Source organism: Aegilops tauschii, chromosome 7 (genome assembly GCF_002575655.3).
Source record: "Aegilops tauschii subsp. strangulata cultivar AL8/78 chromosome 7, Aet v6.0, whole genome shotgun sequence".
NCBI lineage: Eukaryota > Viridiplantae > Streptophyta > Magnoliopsida > Poales > Poaceae > Aegilops > Aegilops tauschii.
The window spans coordinates 479,806,924-479,825,964 of record NC_053041.3 but is presented as its reverse complement, the minus strand read 5'-3'; positions in this window follow the sequence as shown (position 1 = coordinate 479,825,964).

Here is a 19,041-nt window from a genome sequence, read left to right as displayed (position 1 = left end):
TGCCAGTCCTGTGAGTTGTGGAGCCCTGCCAGAGTTGTCATGCTGTCAAACCAAGACTTCCGCCGCCATTTAAATAGACTTCCGCTATCATTTAAATAGCCTTAGGGCTATGCCAGATAATTGTATTCATCAATGATGTAATCTTATGCACATGTATTTGATGAATATTATTGTACCTGGAATGCTGTATTATGGACCTGTCGTGCGTCAGGTGTTATCCTGGGCTGAGGTGCGACGGCCCCTGCTCCATGCAGATCGGGGTGCCTCGGGACATGGTATCAGAGCAGCCAGGCTGGCATAGGTTATCCTAGTATTAGATCACCGCTACCATTAACCCGTAATGGCCCTAAGGGATTTGACCCATCCCTGGCATCCGGCATGGCCACTGTTAATCAACAGGTGGTGCAGTCGGGACCGACACGTCCTCACCCCACTGTCCCTGCCTAGTTATCCGTGGAACGAATAGCAACCATATCCTTTCTGGTCGGCCGCACCGCTCACCCTTCGCCATTAAGGGAAAGGGGCCACACCATGCGGGCATGTTCCACATAGCTGCCTATAAAAGCCCCCTTTCCGCTCGCCGTATCGCTCACCCCGCAGTCAGTCATGTCCCTGCAGAGAAGCCTAGCTAATAACACTCCAGCCATGGCTAGCACATTCAAAGCTCCCAAGTTTTACACCCGCACCTGTGCCGTCAACCATACTGGATTTCCACCCCTACTTACCGAGATGCTCACCAAAGCCTTTGGCTGTAAGGCTAGCCCCGATTACCTGGTGTTCCAATCGGCACCCGTCCCTCACCTGCATCGCTTTGATGCAAGAGTGCACATCAGCCTAGGTCCTGTAGTAGATGGCCAGCCATTGGTTTTTCAAGGTAGAGCCATGCCTACCTCTGATTTAGCCATTCAGGCCGCTGCTGTGGAGGCCATCCTACACCTCCGAACCAAGTTCCCGCATGTGGCAATGAGGCGGGAGTTCTGCTTTTTCCCCATTGTGGCAGAAGGAGGAATGCAGCCTTCTCCCGCTATCCAGGGAGATGACCCCGCAATCGCTCGCCTGGTGCAGTATATCACCGCCCAGGGGATGATGATTTCCAAGATACTTGCCAAGTTTAGAACCTTGGACAACGATGCGGTGCGAGTCGTCAAGGGAGCTTACCGTGAGGCTCGTAAATTCGCATCTCAAGTCATTTGCCCAACGCCATCTGAACCAGTGCTACCCTCTCAGCCTATGTTGTGGCCTAGACCCATCATCGTCACCCTCGAAAAGGCTCTTTTACGGATCCACCAGCAGCTTTTGCTTGGATCAATTTCAGCCACACCCCCAGCAGTCGAACCCCAACCCATAGTGCTGTCGGACGATGAAGATGGAGATTGGCTCAGTCTTCATCCTCCCGGAGAGCCCCAGCAAGGCAAGCCCTCTGCCTGACCTCAGTCACGCAGTGAGAAGGTCAGTTAGTCTGTTCATCCTCGATATGAGGATAGAACTATGTATCCCGGAAAGAGTTGTTTCGTTTAGCACGTAGAGCGTTCGTGCTTTGTTGTATGTTGGTACTGTTGTAATCCGTATGCTGTGTTCTATGTATGTTTACGTGCTTTTGTTTTCGTGCCTGTTTTTGTTTGTTTCGCTGTCAAGCAGTGATGTTTGACAGGGTTGACACGGTGTTGTTAACAAGATTTTTGTTAGTAGATCACATACACTAAATAACATTGACTCGTCCCGAGTCTATAATAAAAAACGCGCTGGTGTAGGTATATGTATGCCAGGAGTACATATACCCACTAGCATTAACACACTTTAGTATGATTTGTCTGGTGTGTTTTTCATTGCATGTTTATTGTTTTTGTCTGTTTGCTAGTTTAAATTTTACTGCATGCTGCACGCATACCCGATTCACCCACGAGTACATTTAGGGCAGTACTCGGGGGAATGCAAAGTCACATATCCCTCCCTGTCTGTGCATACACTGTGTGCCGGATTTCCAACTCTAGAAACCTCGCAGGGGCATTTCCGTCTGGAAATTCCTCGTCTCTAATTCTTTTCCCCGATTTCATTTCTGGAGGAACACTGCCAACGTTATTTCATTCGATCCAGTACATCTACTCCGGAACAGATTTCACCCTCGATTCTACCTCGAGACCTAGATTTCGTGGGGCTATCCACGAAATTTTCCTCGTACCCCAGTGTGATTCTGAGCTGGCGCAACCACCTCACCCGCATCCAAACCCCATCACCACCCCCGTCATTGCCTTGCGTGGCGCAGGTAGATCGCCCCCACCGCTCCATCGCAGCACGCGATTACTCGGCCGGCGCAATGCGACGGAGAATCAAGCGTGGTGGAGGACCACCCAGTGCGCCATCTTCTCTCGCGTCTCGAGCCACCGCACCGAGCCGCGCGTTGTCCCGAGCTCGATCATTCCTGATGAGTATCAGCAGGAGGATCGACGAGCCGATCAGCGTGCCCGGCAGCGCTGCGAGGAACAACCACAGTGCCACCAAGAACACCTCCTCGCCGAAGGAGCTCAGCTCGATCTCGCCCAAACCAAAGAGGTAGTAGAGCGGCATTGTGTTTGTGCATTGGAGGAGATACTACAAAAAAAGACACATCCGTGACATTTTGGGCCGAACGAAAAAAATTCTGTCATACATATGACACTTTTATGATGATAATTGTGACAAAACCCGGTATCATCATAGATGTGGTGGGCTCCTACTTCTATGACAAAAAATCATGACAGAAAATGGGCTTTTTGTCTTGGGCGGGCCGGAGACGTAGCTGCATGACATTCTTTGGGCCGTCCATGATGGAAAAAACTGTGGTAGAAGCGAGGGGGAGGAAAATTTCGGGGAGTTCCCGGCTACGGTGGGAGGTCGGGGGCCGAGCGATGCGCGTTTCTCTCGTACACGTACGTGCGTGTGTGCGAGGCGTTGGCTCTAACTGAACACGAGCGAGGCGTTGGGCTCTAACTAAACCCGAGCGATTGCACTGCAGGCTACGCATTACTGAACCCGAGCAATCGATCGATGGCTGTTAACTGAACCCGATCGTGCGATTCCTTCGCTACTGCTGCTAACTGAAGCCGATCAATTGGATGAACAGTGAGTGTTGCGGGGGGGGGGGGGGGGGGGGGGTTGGATGAACAGTGAGCGGTGGCGTTGCCTCTGGATGAACAGGACCCCGTGGTGTAGTGGAGGGCTGGATGAACAGTAGACGGTGGAGGGGCGCCCGTGGAGGGGTGGTTGAACAGGACCCCGTGGTGTGGAGGGCTGGATGAACAGTAGACAGTGGAGGGGTGCCCGTGGAGGGGTGGTTGAACAGTAGCCGGTGGAGTAGCGCGCGGTGGAGGCTGGATGAACAGGAGCCCGTGGAGGCTGGAGGAGGTCGACGGTGGAGATGAACAGTATCCCATGGAGTCCCGTTTTGCGGTATGCCACACCCCTCCCGATGAACAGGACCCCCGTTTCGACCGTAGGAGGTCCGTTTCGTCCGTTTTGCGGTACGCCACACCCCTCCCGATCAACAGGAACCCCGTTTCGACCGTAGGAGGTCTGTTTCGTCCGTTTTGCGGTACGCCACACCCCTCCCGATCAACAGGACCCCCGTTTCGACCGTAGGAGGTCCGTTTCCCCCGTTTTGCGGTATGCTAGACCCCTCCCGATCAACAGGACCCCGTTCCGAACGTAGGAGGTCCGTTTCCTCCGTTGTGCGGTACGCCAGGCCTCGTTTTCATCGCCTGTTCCGTCCAAGCCCTCCCGATGAACACGACCACACATTCCGTTCCGACCCATCTGGTTGGCTCCCACGCGTTCCGTTGCCTCCCCATGAACACGACGCATTCCGTTGCCTCCCCATGAACACGACGACGATGCTGTTTCTCCGTTCCGACCCAGCCATGTACACGAGCCCTGGCCGTACGTATGCGCGAGTAGGCGTTCGAGACCCCGCCTGTATGTACACATACGTGGCCGTATTTTCTTTCTTGGACCCTGGCCGCTGTACGTACGTGTACATGCTACGTGCGCGCCTCTACTACGACACGTACGCGCCTCTACTACAACACGTGCGCGCCTCTACATCCACCAGTATATATGTACGTACACGTTTGCGACCAGAATGACAACGCTCCGTACGCTTCGACCAGGTGGGTCCCGACTGTCACGCACTTCCTTGCCTGTGAAGATGTAGCTGGTGGGTCCCAGCAGTCAGGGGCGAATCCTTTTTTTTTGCCCGGATGCACTTCCTTGAGTGCGAAGATGTAGCTGGTGGGTCCCCGCAGTCAGGGGGAAACATTTTTTCGCGAAATACAGTGGCCCGTCCGGTGGGTCCCAGCTGTCAGGTGGAGGAATCATTATTTTCCGCGTAATAAGGAGGCACTTCCTTGCTGCGGCCGTGGACCCAGCTGTCAGCCTCTCTACGTACAGTCCACGTCCGATGGAAGTCGTTCCTTGACCACGTTGACCACGCCGCACCGAGAGCACCAGGGCGGTGGACGATGGCAAGGCCTAGGAAGGGGACGACGGGGAGCCGGGGAAGACGCGGCAGTGGAAGCCTGCGCGGAGAGGAGTACGAGGGTTCACTGGTTCGGCTACGGTGTGAGGCTGCCGTCGCCGCAGGGCCTGGCCAGCGGTGGGAATAGTAGGGGCGGTGAGGCCTCCGCGACAGCACAGCCGGCCATGGGAGGCAGGAGCATGCGACACAACCGGCGCTGCTTTGGGCGGCTGGAGCAAGAACACCAGAGGTTGAAGAAGCACTACGGCCGTCGGATGGACATCGTACGGTCACTGGAGCTAGAATCGTTCATATTGACTAAAGTTGACAAAGGCCCCCATCCCAGTCAACTTAGTAGGCCCACAAGTCAGCCTCCCACCATGGTGGGTCCCAGCTAGCAGGGGGAGTATTCATTTTTTTGTGCGTAATAAGGAGGTACTTCCGGTGGGTCCGAGCTGACAGCGGGGGGAATGTTTTTTTCGCGAAATACGCTGGCCCGTCCGGTGGATCCCAGCAGTCAGGGGGGAAACGTTTTTTTACGAAATAAGGTGGCCCGTCCGGTGGGTCCCTGCTGTCAGGTGGAGGAATAATTATTTTGCGCGTAATAAGGAGGCACTTCCTTGCGGCCGCCTGGACCCAGCTGTCAGCCTCTCCACGTACAGTACTCTTCCGATGGAAGTCGGTCGTTGACCACGTTGACCACGCCGCGCCGAGAGCACCAGGGCGGTGGTCTTGACGACGACCTAAGAAGGGGACGACGCGAAGCCGGGGAAGACGCAGCAGTGGAAGCCCGCGCGGAGAGGAGTATGAGGGTTCACTGGTTCGGCTGCGGTGTGAGGCTGCCATCGCCGCAGAATAACAGGAGGTGTGGGTGAGTGGAGGGATGGCCTGGCCAGCGGTGGGAGTAGCAGGGGGCGGTGAGGCCTCCGCGGCAGCACAGCCGGCCATGGGAGGCAGGAGCAGGCGGCACGACCGGCGCTGCTTTGGGCGGCTGGAGCAAGAAGACCAGAGGTTGAAGAAGCACGACGACCGTTGGATGGACATCGTACGGTCACTGCAGCTAGAATCGTTTATATTGACTAAGTTGACAAAGCCCTTTGTACGTCAACTTAGTAGGCCCACAGGTCAGCTTCCGAAACGGTGCACCCCAGATGTCAGGGGGAGGAATCATTTTTTGGATGGGTGAAGCTAGAATATCCGAGATTGAAGAAGAAGCACGGCATCCGTTGGATGGACATCCAATGGCCACTGCTGCTAGAACCGTGTGTTGACTATAAGTTGACAAAGCCTTGCATCAGCGTCGACTCTGTTTTTTTAGGGGACGCGTCAAGTTAGTAAGGCCAGAAGTGTGTGGCAGAGAACTTATAGCCCATTTGAGATTTGTAAGAATGTGTAGCCCATTTTTGAATTCTAATGGAATTTACTACAGCCCATTTACAATTTGTTAAAAGTGCAGCCCATTTCAACCAACCGTTCAAAACAGAATTCAATAAAAATTTCCCACATTTTGATGGGATCCGAAATATTTTTATCCCGAAATTTCTAGTCAGATTAAATACAATTTCAATATAAATTTATATTACATAAAAATCCAACGAAACATTGCGCTCGCAACAATTAATGAAATTCAAATTTTGAATATCCAAAAATAATATTTTATAAAGTAATCACGTGTTTGGTGCATTTTTTTATAGTTACTGCCCAGTTTTTATATTTACATCCCATTTATTATTTCTTAAAGCCCATTTTCTTGTTAAGCCTAATGCATCCCTCCTAGGAAAGATTTGCAGCCCAGCGGGGCGGAGAATAACAACTTGACCTTGCCTGGGTATTCCTAAAAAAAGTATAGCTGGGCTAGCCATTTTCAGCTTGAAAAAAATTAATATCTGGGCTGGATATCTGGCCTGGGCTAGACGGGCCACAGCCCGCCCAGTTAATACCTGCAGCGATGTTTTCATTGTTGTTCAGAGGAGAAAAATTAATATCTGGGCTAAACATCAAAAACTCTGCAGTGCTCACACCTCAAATACACAAATACTGCTCGAGCTGCTTGGTCCCAGCTGTCGGCCGCTTCTTGTGCAATTCTCTCGTTTATTGACTAATACATAGGTTGACAATGGTGTGGGACCGTGATGTCAGGAAACTAGGAGGAAGCAAAATAAATTATAGTTATATATATATATATATATAATAAGGAGGCACTTGCGTACGTGAGGCTATGGACCTGGTGGGTCCCCATTGTCATCCTCTCCAAGTAAAGTCATATCCTCGCCCGCGCGCGCTTTCCGCCCGAAACAGTCATCGCCGCCCGCCCCGCTTCCCGGTGCAGGCGATTGCTCCGCCTTCAAACGACACAAGTGACGTCCGTCCGTCCATCTGCCGCCCACATTAATGATACGCGGTTGCCGAGGCGGCTACTCCGGCGCCACATGTCCGTCCCTCCGCCCGCCCACCATTGGTATATAAACTGCTGCGTCGGCCATAGCCGCAGTCATCCGCATCAGTTCCCTTTCTCCTGTCCACACCACTACTGCCCACCATGGCTTCCTCGCGCTCCAGCGCTCTTCGGGACGGGCGGACGACGTACCACAAGGAGATGGCAGCCATTGCTGTCGACCGGCTGGCCGGCAGGCAGCTGGAGGACGACGACGTCCCAATGGAGAACATGGTAGTCGACGATCCGGCGCCAACACCCTCCTCCGCGCCATCCTCGCCGGTGCATTGCACCATGACCATCGGCGAGGCCCGTGCCCAATATTTGGACAGGGTGAGGCAGATGCGTGAGGAGCAGTTCCGGGAGGCGCAGGCCGACGCCGACTACAACCACCATCTCCTCCAGGAGCACCTGCAGGCGGAGGAGCAGATCACCGCGGAGCGGGCGGAGTAGGAGCCGCTGCTCGACACGTACCGCTCCGCCCGTAAGGGCCGCCTCGAGCGCTGGCGGTACCGCATGCGGGTGGCGGAGGCTGCGGCCGCCTACAAAGAAGCTAGCAAAGAGGGCGATGAAGCGGGCGAGGCGCTGTTTGGCGAGACCGAGGACGAGGCATAGGACAATGCCGGCTTCGATGAGTCCCCGCTCCGCTGGCGTCGATGAGGCCCTGCTCCGCCAAGGCCCCGCGGCGCCAACAACGAGGCAGAGGACACCGCCAGCTCCGCCGAGGCCCCGCCCCGCCAACAACGAGGCAGAGGACATCGCCGGCTCAGCCGAGGCCCCACCCTGTCGGCAACGTGGGGGAGGATTTCCATCGCTCCACTGAGGCGCCGCCCGCCGGCAACGAGACAGAGGACATCGCCGGCTCTGCCGAGGCCCCGCCCCGCTGCCAACGAGGCCGCGCCACACAGAAAACGAGGAAGAGTAGAACATGGTAGGTCGCCGCCGCTCGGGTCCAAGTAAGGCCACCGCTGCTACCCTCCGGTTGAAGCCAAGCTAGGCGGGTTGACCATTGACGGCCGGTTAGCTTCTTGGCGGCGACATGGAGTCGGAGAGTTGCGCTGGAGAAGAACGTTGCTTCTACTTAACTGCTGGTGCAGTTGGCTGACTGACACGTGGGCCCAGCAGGCCACATGTCAATTACGCAACCGCACCTGCAGTTAAGTCACTGAAGCTTCTTTTCGGCTCAGCGGGACATAGGTGGGTAGCTTCGGTTAATTAATTATACCTCCAGCGCACCCCTTTTTAGTTGAAGAATGTATGAAATGTAATGAAATCCAGCATGTTTATATGAAATCCGACTGTGTATGAATGAATTTATTTTGATTAGTTCGAATTCCTGTATCACTGGCATTGGATGAACATGTAAAACAATACATACTAGCATTATTCCCAGGGTGATCACCTCGTTTGCAGCAGTTTCACATGTACTCCCTTCGGTCCTTTCTAGTCTGCATACAAGTTTTGTCTGCAGTCAAAGTATCTCTACTTTGACCAATCTTATACAAAAAATTATGCACTTTCACAATGTGTGAAGTAAAAAGGAACAGAATGAGTACAAAGAGTTTGAGCAGCTTTTTAGCGTTTCTGTACATTGCAATCAAACACACAGGCCTGGCAATTCATAGAGAACATTCAAAACAATCGATGATTATGCATTCAGCGACTCACATGTCAGAGGCAATATTTACTTCACAATTAAAGAATAAAGAAAAAATTGATCGACGTTGCTGACAGCAAAGGGCGTCCCATTCGAAAATATCAAACGCATGTCTCGCTAAAATCAATGAGCAAAATTTGACAAGGTTGTCCCATTCCAAAATATCAAATGCCTACGGCTGTGGAATGGGCAGGGTTTGCCATCAGTTTGGACATTGACATGGCACCTCGTGCTAAATAAACCAGCTATTCTTTTTGTGCAGTTCCACCAAAATCAACCAAATTCGCGCGTAGCTTGTATGATTTCGCCCTTATATGTTGCAACGCCTTGAACTTATCGGCACCTCCTTTCTTGTGGTGGAAATGAATGATTCAATGTATTCATGAACATTTTGTGCAGTTCCCATTGAAATCAAGCTGAGCACCCCTGTTTGCACAAATACAAAAAAGTGATTAGTATAAAGCAAACTGTACTATGAATTGACAGTTTCAACAGGCACATACATGGTCCATGTAGAGCACACTTTTAGATAAATGGAACTCACTAGAAAGAATCCTAGAACAACATTGTACTCGCGCATCACAGCAAAAAAATGGAGATTTGTCAGTCCTTTTTAGCTGAAGTTAGTTTGGTCTTGTGGGGAGTAATGTAACCTTCCTTCAACTGCTCCTTCTAATGAGAAGATAGACAGGGCTTCTTCATCCTGGCATAATCGGAACTAGTCACTTCACGTACTCCATATTCTTCTTCAGAGGAAGATGATCCTATTGTGCAAAGACAAGAGGACTACTAAATGCTAGCATCCCTGTTTGCTCGAAAAAAAGGAAAGGAAATATTTAAAACAGCACAGATGAAGCACTTCTCAAGGACAATACCACTTTTTCATGACAGTATCTAAACAGTAGCACAACACCAATAGAGATGACAAAGCTAAATCATATGGATGAAATCAGTGGGCGAGTACCAACCTTTGTCAGGAGGCTTATTGTGTAGAGCATACAGATGAAGCACTTCTCTGGAACCATCTGTTGCTATCTACGGTGGTGGCCATGCTTATTATATACTCCTCGATTAGTTTAATGTTTCCAACATCTTCTTGTGCAGTTCCACTAAAATATATGGTATCTTCAAAGAAGATCCCTATTTGCACAAGTAGAGATAATTACATATTACATTAAGAGTGGCATCAAATCAGTGGCAAAACAATTGCTTGTTCCAGCCATAGCAATAAATTAAGATGCAAAACTATATCATTACTTGTGTCATCACAGTTCCAGTGCTTCATTACAGCACCGGGAGTTGATTTTTGTTTTTCTTCCGCTTGTTCTTCCCCTTCATCACTTGGTTCAATAACAGACAAGCTTCGCCTTCAATGTAAGATTTGGCATGTCAATTAGGGAGCACAAGTATAGTACTGAACTTAATTTTCTGATGAAAGTGGCAAAATACAGGCCACCGGTTGTGAAATATCCTTATCTTACCTCAATGGGATATTACGGTGCACATACAGATTGAAAGTCTTGTCTCCATTTGTGCAGTTCACTAAAATCAAGCAACATTATCGTACAAGTAGCACAACATATGAAAGCACACTGCAGAATCATGTGAAAGAAGGCTAGTACTGACCTCTCATGATGCAGAATTCAAACAACTCACAAGAAGAAGATCTGAACCAAATTCGCCTTAACAGATAGGAAGTAAGATCTCCTCTTGTGCAGTTCCACTAAGATCAAGCAATCAAGCAACATTGTCGGTGTGACATTTTGGTTGAACTGCACAAAACACTCTTAAAACAAAAGTGTTTTGTGCAGTGCAACAAAAGGTCACAATGGCAACGAGGTGAAGTAGATAACCCTGTTTACACAGAGGTGCAAAGGAAACAATTAGTGGTCAATAACGGTGGATGACACAGAAGCCAACAAAAAGAAGCATCTACCTTATCTAAATGGGAAAGAAAGCAAGACAGTAGCATTTCTCAAACGGTGCCATTGATTAATATTAACATAGAGATTATATTAATAATAAAATTCGTTAAACATGTAAGTTGCTTTTAATTGTGGCATTGCATCAATTTTCCAGCGGCATTATTAGAGGGTGTTTGTTTACAGGGACATTTTGGTGTAGGGACTAAAAAAACTCCGTGTCAGACCCATCTAAACCAAACAGGAGGGACTTTTAGGGACTAAAAGTGGGCATTTGGGACTAAAGAAAGAAAACCCCGAGGGTGTCTTTTTGGGACTTTTTCCAACAGTTGCCCCTGCCACGCATCGCACCTTGTCTCTATTAGTTCATTACTAGGGGTAACATGGTCTTTTAGCATGTCATTTAATAACCTCTAGTCCATGTTTAGTCCCTGGAACCAAGCAGGTAGGGACTAGGGAGGTTTTAACCAAACAGGGCCTTAGATTAACAACAGCTAATGAGTTGCACGGGACAGTGGACGCACCAGCACCATGTGCATCTACCGATGTACTGTGGTCATGCACAGTCTGTTGCAACAAAGAACAAACAACCAAGGAGCATATTTGTGTTGGTCCCAGTTTTGTTATCTTTAGACACCTTTCCCTATGTGAGCGCAGCAAATCTAGTCATGCTCAAACTCTACAGCCTTGTCCCTTCGATTCCTTTTTGAACTAGTACTTTCGCCCCTTCCTTTCCTCTTTGAACCACGTCCTAGATTTATGCGATACAACTTTCCCCACTACTTTCTCCCATTCCTTTCCTCTTTGAACCACGTCCTAGATTCATGCTATAAAACTTTCCCCCTTCATTTCCTCTTTGAACCACGTCCTAGATTCATGCTATATACAACTTTTCCCACTACTTTCCCCCACTCCTTTCCTCTTTGAACCACGTCCTAGATTCATGGTATACATGCAGCTAGAGCAATGCATGTGGAGTAAGTAAATTATACCTTAAGGTTCTTGGGGCGTGGTTCGGTGGGCGACGGGACGGTGGCGAAGAAGAAGGGGTCGGAGGCCCTCCCGCGCCGCCGCTGGGTGGAAAGTGAACAGCTGCGCCGGTAGTCCCTCGCCGACAGCGTTAAGCCTCCTTCCCTTCCCGATGGACGGATCCTGCCAGCTCTTTGAGCAGCAGTGGGGGGAGAGAGAGGCCAACGAAGTCTTGTTTAGATCTGGAGAGGGCGAGAGAGTGTGAAGAGAGCAACTACAAGCGCTGAGGCTCCAGCGGGAGAGGGCGAGAGAGTGTGAAGAGAGCAACTACTAGCGCTGAGGCTCTAGCGTGTATATATATACTGGAGAGAGTGTGTGAAGCGTGCAAACCCTAGAAAACATTTTGACCAGTCAAAGAATCCTCCTGGCACAAATTATGCTCAAGTGTAGTTATCGAACCCGAGACCTCAAGTTTGATGAGCGAACAGGCTAACCAGCTACACAACCCTCCCGTTATATTCAACGAGAGGGAAATAACCTTTTATACATTCCTGCATTCGTGTGACAAGCATGCCATGTTTTTTTGTGTGTGTGGGAGTCATTGGGATTTCAATCAAAATCGTGTCATGTGGCTTTGGTGGTAAGACTATCCATAGTGGTGCAGAAATAATGCAGCCTTAGTCACCTTACCTCTCTCCACGTAGTACGTTGGGTCCCACCAGTCAGAGGGTGAAACAAACAAATTAATAAGAAAAAATATAAGCGCCAGCGGTGTATCTTACCTCACACATCTCGCTACTGCTCGGGAACACTGTCCAATTGATCCCTCTGTTCGCTCACGTACTATTTTAAGTGAATCCTTATTATAACATGCACACAAATTTTGGGCACTTTTATTCGACTTAAGTCAGTGTGCCACCGTATCTCCTATACTTACTACTCCCTCCGTCTAGGTGTAATAAGTCACGTTAGAAGGTGCAACGGGACCAAGGTGCGTGCGTGTGCGCGCACGCGCGCGCACGCGCGTGTGTGTGTGTGTGTGTGTTTAACAGCATGTGTGTGTTAGAGAGAGCGACAGATCGACCTACTCCTACAGAGAGATGTTGTGTAGTGTACAATTTTAGCCGCGAGAGTCGGTGCATCCTCCTGTTTCCGGGCGTGTCCGGTAGGGACATGCGGACAGCTGCCACGCCCGCTCCTGACCAGCCTGGCCCACCCAAAGCCCCTCCATCGCCCGCGCGCGCTTCCCGCCCAAAACGGTCAGCGCCGCTCCAAAGAATCGGTGCCGCATTCATGCCCGGGCAGAGCGGACGCGACCTCTCACTGGCGCAAGAGTGATGGTTGCTTCGTCCGTCCAACTTACTGCTGGGTCTATGTGATTTGGCGGCTCATTGGTCTTTATTACTGAGGTGGTAGGACTGCTGGATGTCCCACGCTTTCGGCGAAAGGAGGTACTACTACTAGATTACAATTTCCTCCATTCTTACAGCGGAGGCGTGCAAGAGCAGTGAAAACACGCAGGCTCAGTGATTACATGGCCCACCTCACACTATCACCGTGCGACACCTAACTCTTTACATAGTACTCCCTCCGTTCCTAAATATTACAAGATGAGTCCCCGCGCGTTGCCGCGGAACAGCGGTATATCTCTCTGCGCAAAATTATTGATTTCATAGAACTAAAAAAAACTCTATAACCGCATGACAAATGTGGTAGCCAAACTAAATAAACTTCCATCATCATTTAGATCATCCCACGTAAGGAAAAAAGATCAGCCAACTCCTACTGCATAATGGGATTATATTTTTCTTTTTGACATGTTAATGGGACTTAAAAGCTCACTTACATGCATGCTACCGGTGCATGCTTGCATGCAGACATGTTGATGTGATTTAAAACCCACTCACATGCATGTGCCATGGTATTTCTGCATGCTTGCATGTGGCTTAGTGCGGAGCCTCTCAACGTCTAGATCAGACGGCTATTATGGACTGATTTACTTCATCTAACGGCTACATCAATTTTGATGATGTGGCTCAAGGAGAGGATAGAGAATTCCTAGTAGTGGGGGCTAGCTATTACTAGTAGATAAGTCTTTGTAGAGATTCCACTACATACGGAACAAAATGAATGAATCTACACTTAAAATGCATCTATATACATCTGCATGTGGTTCATGGTGAAATCTCTACGAAGACTTATATTTAGGAATGGAGGAAGTACTAGTATAGTACGTACTGTAATTTATCAGCGAGATAAATTTGTACAATGCTATGAAGCTTCCAGCTTCTGTTACATGTATCTTGCGTCCAAGGTTGCCCGTTGCAACATTTCATCAAATACAAAGGAGACTAACATGCATGCTATTGCATCTCAATGATTGACAGATCATAGCAAATATGTACTCCCTTCGTTCCAAAATAAGTGTCTCAACTTTGTGCAAACTTTAGTACAAAGTTGTACTACTACTAAAGTTGACACTTATTTTGGAATAGAGGCATCTAAAGAAAAAAAGATCCATGCAGTCCCTAGCCCTTGAACCGTAAACCCTGACCAGGCTTCAATTTGCTGGCAACGTTCAAGCTTCCTAATAAATGAAGTTTGCAACCTTTTGACCATCAGATCATTTTGTGTAGTTTCACCAAAATCGAGATGAGCATCCCTGTGGCAAAGAAATTGAAGAAGCGTGACTAGAATAAGATTACTGTGACTAGTTGATGAGACATAAACTCATCACAAATACAGTACGTAGAAGCCAGTAGAGGTATGTGCGGGGCAAAGAAGAGTGATGTGGGCAGCTGGAGCAGTGGTGCAAGCCGGCTGTAAAGGGAGTTGTACCTGAGGGACGTAGCTCAACCTTGAGGAGGGCGGCGGGAGGCGGCAACTGCCCACGTCGCGGCAGTGGGCAAGGGACGAAGGCAACCTCACCGGCTTTGTGAGAGAGAACAGCGGGGACCCCTGATCGGGACATGCCGATAGTGGGTTTTCGCCGTCGGCAACGGCCACCGCATCTACACTAAGCATCCACCCCTTCCCCAAGCGGACGTGATCCACCGGGATGTTAGAGATGTGGCCACAGTTGTTTTGTGCGAGAGAGTGTGAAGAGAGCAACCCTAGCAAGCAACCGTGTAGGCTGGCCCGTCCTGACTATGTATATAGTGGAGCGGTTTCCTTTTCTCTCCATATGAACCTATCATATTGCGTACGTGCCACTGAAGAAAAAAACTTTATTTATAAATGACGCGGCACCTACTACTCGTTCTCCTATAACCTTGCGCTTGGCATCTCCAAAATATTAACCTTCTGATTGGCTCTTCGCCTCTTCGGGAAGTCGAGCAATAATGGTAGTGCAGTATATATCGTTCTGGCTATATGAGACCGAATGAATTGCTGCACGTCCACCACGTGGGCGAGGGTCGAGGGGCGAGGGAGAGTGCTACATACGGAGCAAAATGAGTGAATCTACACTCTAAAATACGTCTATATACATCAGTGTTTGGAGTATGTACTAGTAGTTCATATTGAAATCTACTAAAGGACATATATATTCCAAACAATATGATATAATCTCTATAACCAAGGTAGTAGGGACGAGGAGTAAACGGAGGGAGTAGTAAATTTTTCTCCTCGTCCTGCGAGCCACCGCGCGCATGGGCGAGGGAGCGGGCGTAAGGCGGAGCTAGCTTCACCTCATCCTGCGAGCCACCGCGCCCGTGGGCGGGGGAGACGGTGTACTAAGCAAGCTTCTCCTCGTTCTGCGAGTTGACGGGACACATCAAAAGTACTCCAGTGTATAGAGCCTTGCCTCTAAGGTAGGCCCCACATGGTTTGCCTCTTTTTTTAACATAACATGTCAAGTCGCAATTTGTTTTGTTCACCCGTGGTAGACGATCCTCCCTCCACCAAGTGGACAACCAGTACACGTGCCAAATTACCACGTGGGCTGCCTTTTTCGTACAGAAATGAGCTCCACCGTGTACCAGCGCGGGTGTGGTTGGGAAATAGATGGGAGTACGTGCGCCGTGCATGCACCTCTTCTCTTCGTGCACGTCCCCCACCTACGTGGGTGTGTGTGAGAGATACAAACCGCGTTCGTGAGTGTTTTTTGTTTTGGGGTGGGGGTTGATTTCGTGAATTATTTGTGGGAATATGTGTCGATGACATCTCAAACAAATTTTTGCATGCAATGTGTGTGAAATGGAGGCCTATCCATATCATACATAGAGGGTCGGGCAATCCACGAGAAGAGAGGGAGGGGTCATAACTATCGATAGAGTCGAAGAGAGGATCAAGTGGGTGGGTGCGAGATCGATGAAGAGAGCCATCGAAATTGTGTGTGTGTGAAAGTCAAAGATATAGAGCGACTGGCCTACCGGAACGTTAGAGGGCACATGTCAAGTTTGTGTGTGGCAGGGAGACATGACTAGAGCGCTTGATGTATCAGTGTGTGTGGGGGGGTGGGGGAGGGGTAGGTAGAGGCCTAACTATATAGGTAGAACGACTCGTATATGTGTTGACAAGGAGAGACCTAGCTATGTCTTGAGGGAGATCGGTTGACATCCATACATAACTGAAGGACGGGAAATATGATGGGACAGAGAGAGAGAGAGGAGAAAGAGAGGGAGGGAGAGGGAGGGAGAGGGGTAGAGTGCTGGATAGGTGATGGAGTTGCTTCTCGGAGATGGTGGGAGAGGCCTACTAGACAAACTGAGGGTGGAACTGCAATGTTATCAATAAGAATGGGGATGTGTTTCTGTGTGTGCCTGTGCGTGATAGATCTGTCGGGACGCATCCATGGATGATGAAGGGGAACCATGTGTTTGGTAAGCAAACCTAACTAGATCGGTAGATCAATTGTTGTTTGTCGGAGGAAGGGAGAGACACAACTAATGAGGTAGATCGATTGACGTGTGGGTAAAAACGAGTTATAAGGACCTAGCTAGCTATATGTATAGCGAGAGATCGGTCGGTGTACGTCCATTTGTTAGAGGCAAATAAGGCCCAGCGAGACGGATAGACAGAGAGAATGGAGCTAGGAGGTGGTGCGAGAGGCCCAACTACTAGCTAGATAGGGGGAGGAGTGTGCGGTTGTGAGATCGATGAAAAGAGGGGCGAGAGTTTACACGTGTGTCTGACCGTATGAGAGACACGAGGCAAGGACACATAAAGGAGGAGATTGAAGGTGTGTGTGTATGTTGTAGGCAGGCATCGCTGGAGAGGTTTATCGATCGGTGTGTGTCGGAAAGGAGTTGTGGAGACTCTGGGAGAACGACCTAAAGAAAAAAATGAATGTGCCCAGTGGATAGAATGCCGAGGGAGGGGGAGGGCGAGGAGGGCGTGTGCATGCACAATGGAAAGTTAGTGGTAGCTACAAAGGTTAGAGGATTGTGTGGGTGTAAGAGACTAACAAAGATCATAATTTGATATGAAAGCGGATTCATATATTTGAATAGGAAATCATAGTGTTTTAAACATTGCATGCATGAATATAGCGGGGATACACGTGATGTGCACATGTTATACCATAATGTGATAATGCATGGCGTTTGCAACTCACAGCTAAATGCCGAACAATCTAAACCATAATATACATCAAACAATCTCACATTTTATTTGAATTTGTGATAATGTGTGGCGTTTGTAGCTTACAACTAAATATCGAACAATCTAAACAATACTATATATCAAACATTCTCACATTTTATTTGAATTTGTGGTAATGTGTGGTGTTTGCAACTCACATCTAAATACTTGTAGGCGTAGGGGGCGGGGCACCATACATAATGTGATAAACACATTATACATATGAGACATGGTTTAGATTATGAAGATCTAGCTAGAGCAAGAAATGTAATGTGATTTGAAATCAAAATAAAGTAGATTCAAAAAATCTAGTTCGAGTTCATATAGTACACATAGTTCATATGTAACTCGAGACTAATCATGTGGTGTGCTGTGAAGATAATACACAAACGACGGTTTAACTTGACAATAATGATGATTGTAGATCTTATTAAAATAGAGAAACAAATTCAAATGCTTTGACTTCACAACAATCATTACTGTAGATCTTATTCAAATAGAGAAACGAATTCAAATTTAGTTCATATTGAAGCGGTAGTGTATACGTTTGGAATGCACTAAAACGTTCATTTGAGTAGTAGGTTCCATGCATTATACATGTAGCGAAATATTTTAATTGAACATAACATGAATTCAAAGTTTTGAATGACATTTGTAGTGCGCATTGATTTGGTACAGTACACGTTAGGCTTGTCCGGAAATTTCAACCCGCGCCTTGTTAGCCTGAAATATTTAAGATATATCTTTGTCTTGTTGTGGTCCAACAACTCCCTCCATCTCAACCCGCGCCTTGCTATTCCGAAATTACAACGCGCGCGAAAACTCCCACCTCCTGTGAAATCCCGACACGCGAAATGCCCGTGGTACCCCTGAACCGAAAGAACCACCTCAAATCGGTGGGGGTACTTTCGTAACTTACCCCACATTTCGGACAAGCACGTCTCTAAGCCATGGTTCCCCACTGCCATCCCATCCGCCCACCCATTCGTACACCGAGGCCACGAAAACCCGTGATGAAACCCCGCACCCTGCTCCGACCGCCACCCAGCCGGAGCCTCTTCCCCGACGACGTCGTCCACAGCAACACCTCGACGTCCCTCATCCACCGTACCGGATGAGGATCCGTCGTCGATCTCATCATCCCGCTAGTTCAGCCACCCCGTCCTCCACCTCCAAGGAGCTGCCCCGACCTTCCCCTCGTCTTTCACGCCACCTCCATTCCCACACCGCCGTCTTCACCTGCTCCACCGGAAGAGCATCATCATCACCGTTTCCTCGGATGAAGCTGCAGCCTAATCGGCTCCACCAAAGAGGTTGTACACTAACCGCCGCATTTTCTTCTTGATTCAATCTCACGGTGCTGCCGGCGCTCGGTCCTGAGCTGACACGGCGCGGCTCCATTCACCGTGGCGTCGCCGGCCACTTCCTCCACGGCGTCGCTCCCTCGGCGGCGACGTCCACATCAGTAGGAGCTGCAGCTGCTTTAGCTCTCGCTCGCGTTGTTGCTCTGCTCTTGCTCTCGGTCCCCTGCCTGGTCTGCTCTTGCTATTTCTCTTGCTCGCGCTGCTGCTCTAGCTCTTGCTCTAGCTCTTGCTCTTACTTACGAGCCCTTACAGAATTACTTCTCTTACAGATAGTTGTCAAAGAAAACCTTGCGTGGTTTGTCCCGCTCCTGCTGCGCCGTCGTCCACCCCAGCTCAGCTGCTCCAACGACAGAAGGGTCCAGCACAGCAGGGATCCGGCCTCCAGACTGTCTTTCGCCGCCTCAGATCTTCTTCCCCGCTGTTGGCAGCCATGAAAACTGCATTACCATCATCAACCGAGCAGATGACCTCGAGGACTACACGGGTCCGCAAGAGAGGTTGCACTCTTTCGAGTCTGCTTACGTTATGCATCGCTTAATATTACATGCTACTTTATCGTCCTGTTCACCGATTAGACTCTGACTCAGCTCCAAACTAATGGTCAAACTTGAGTTTTTAAATGG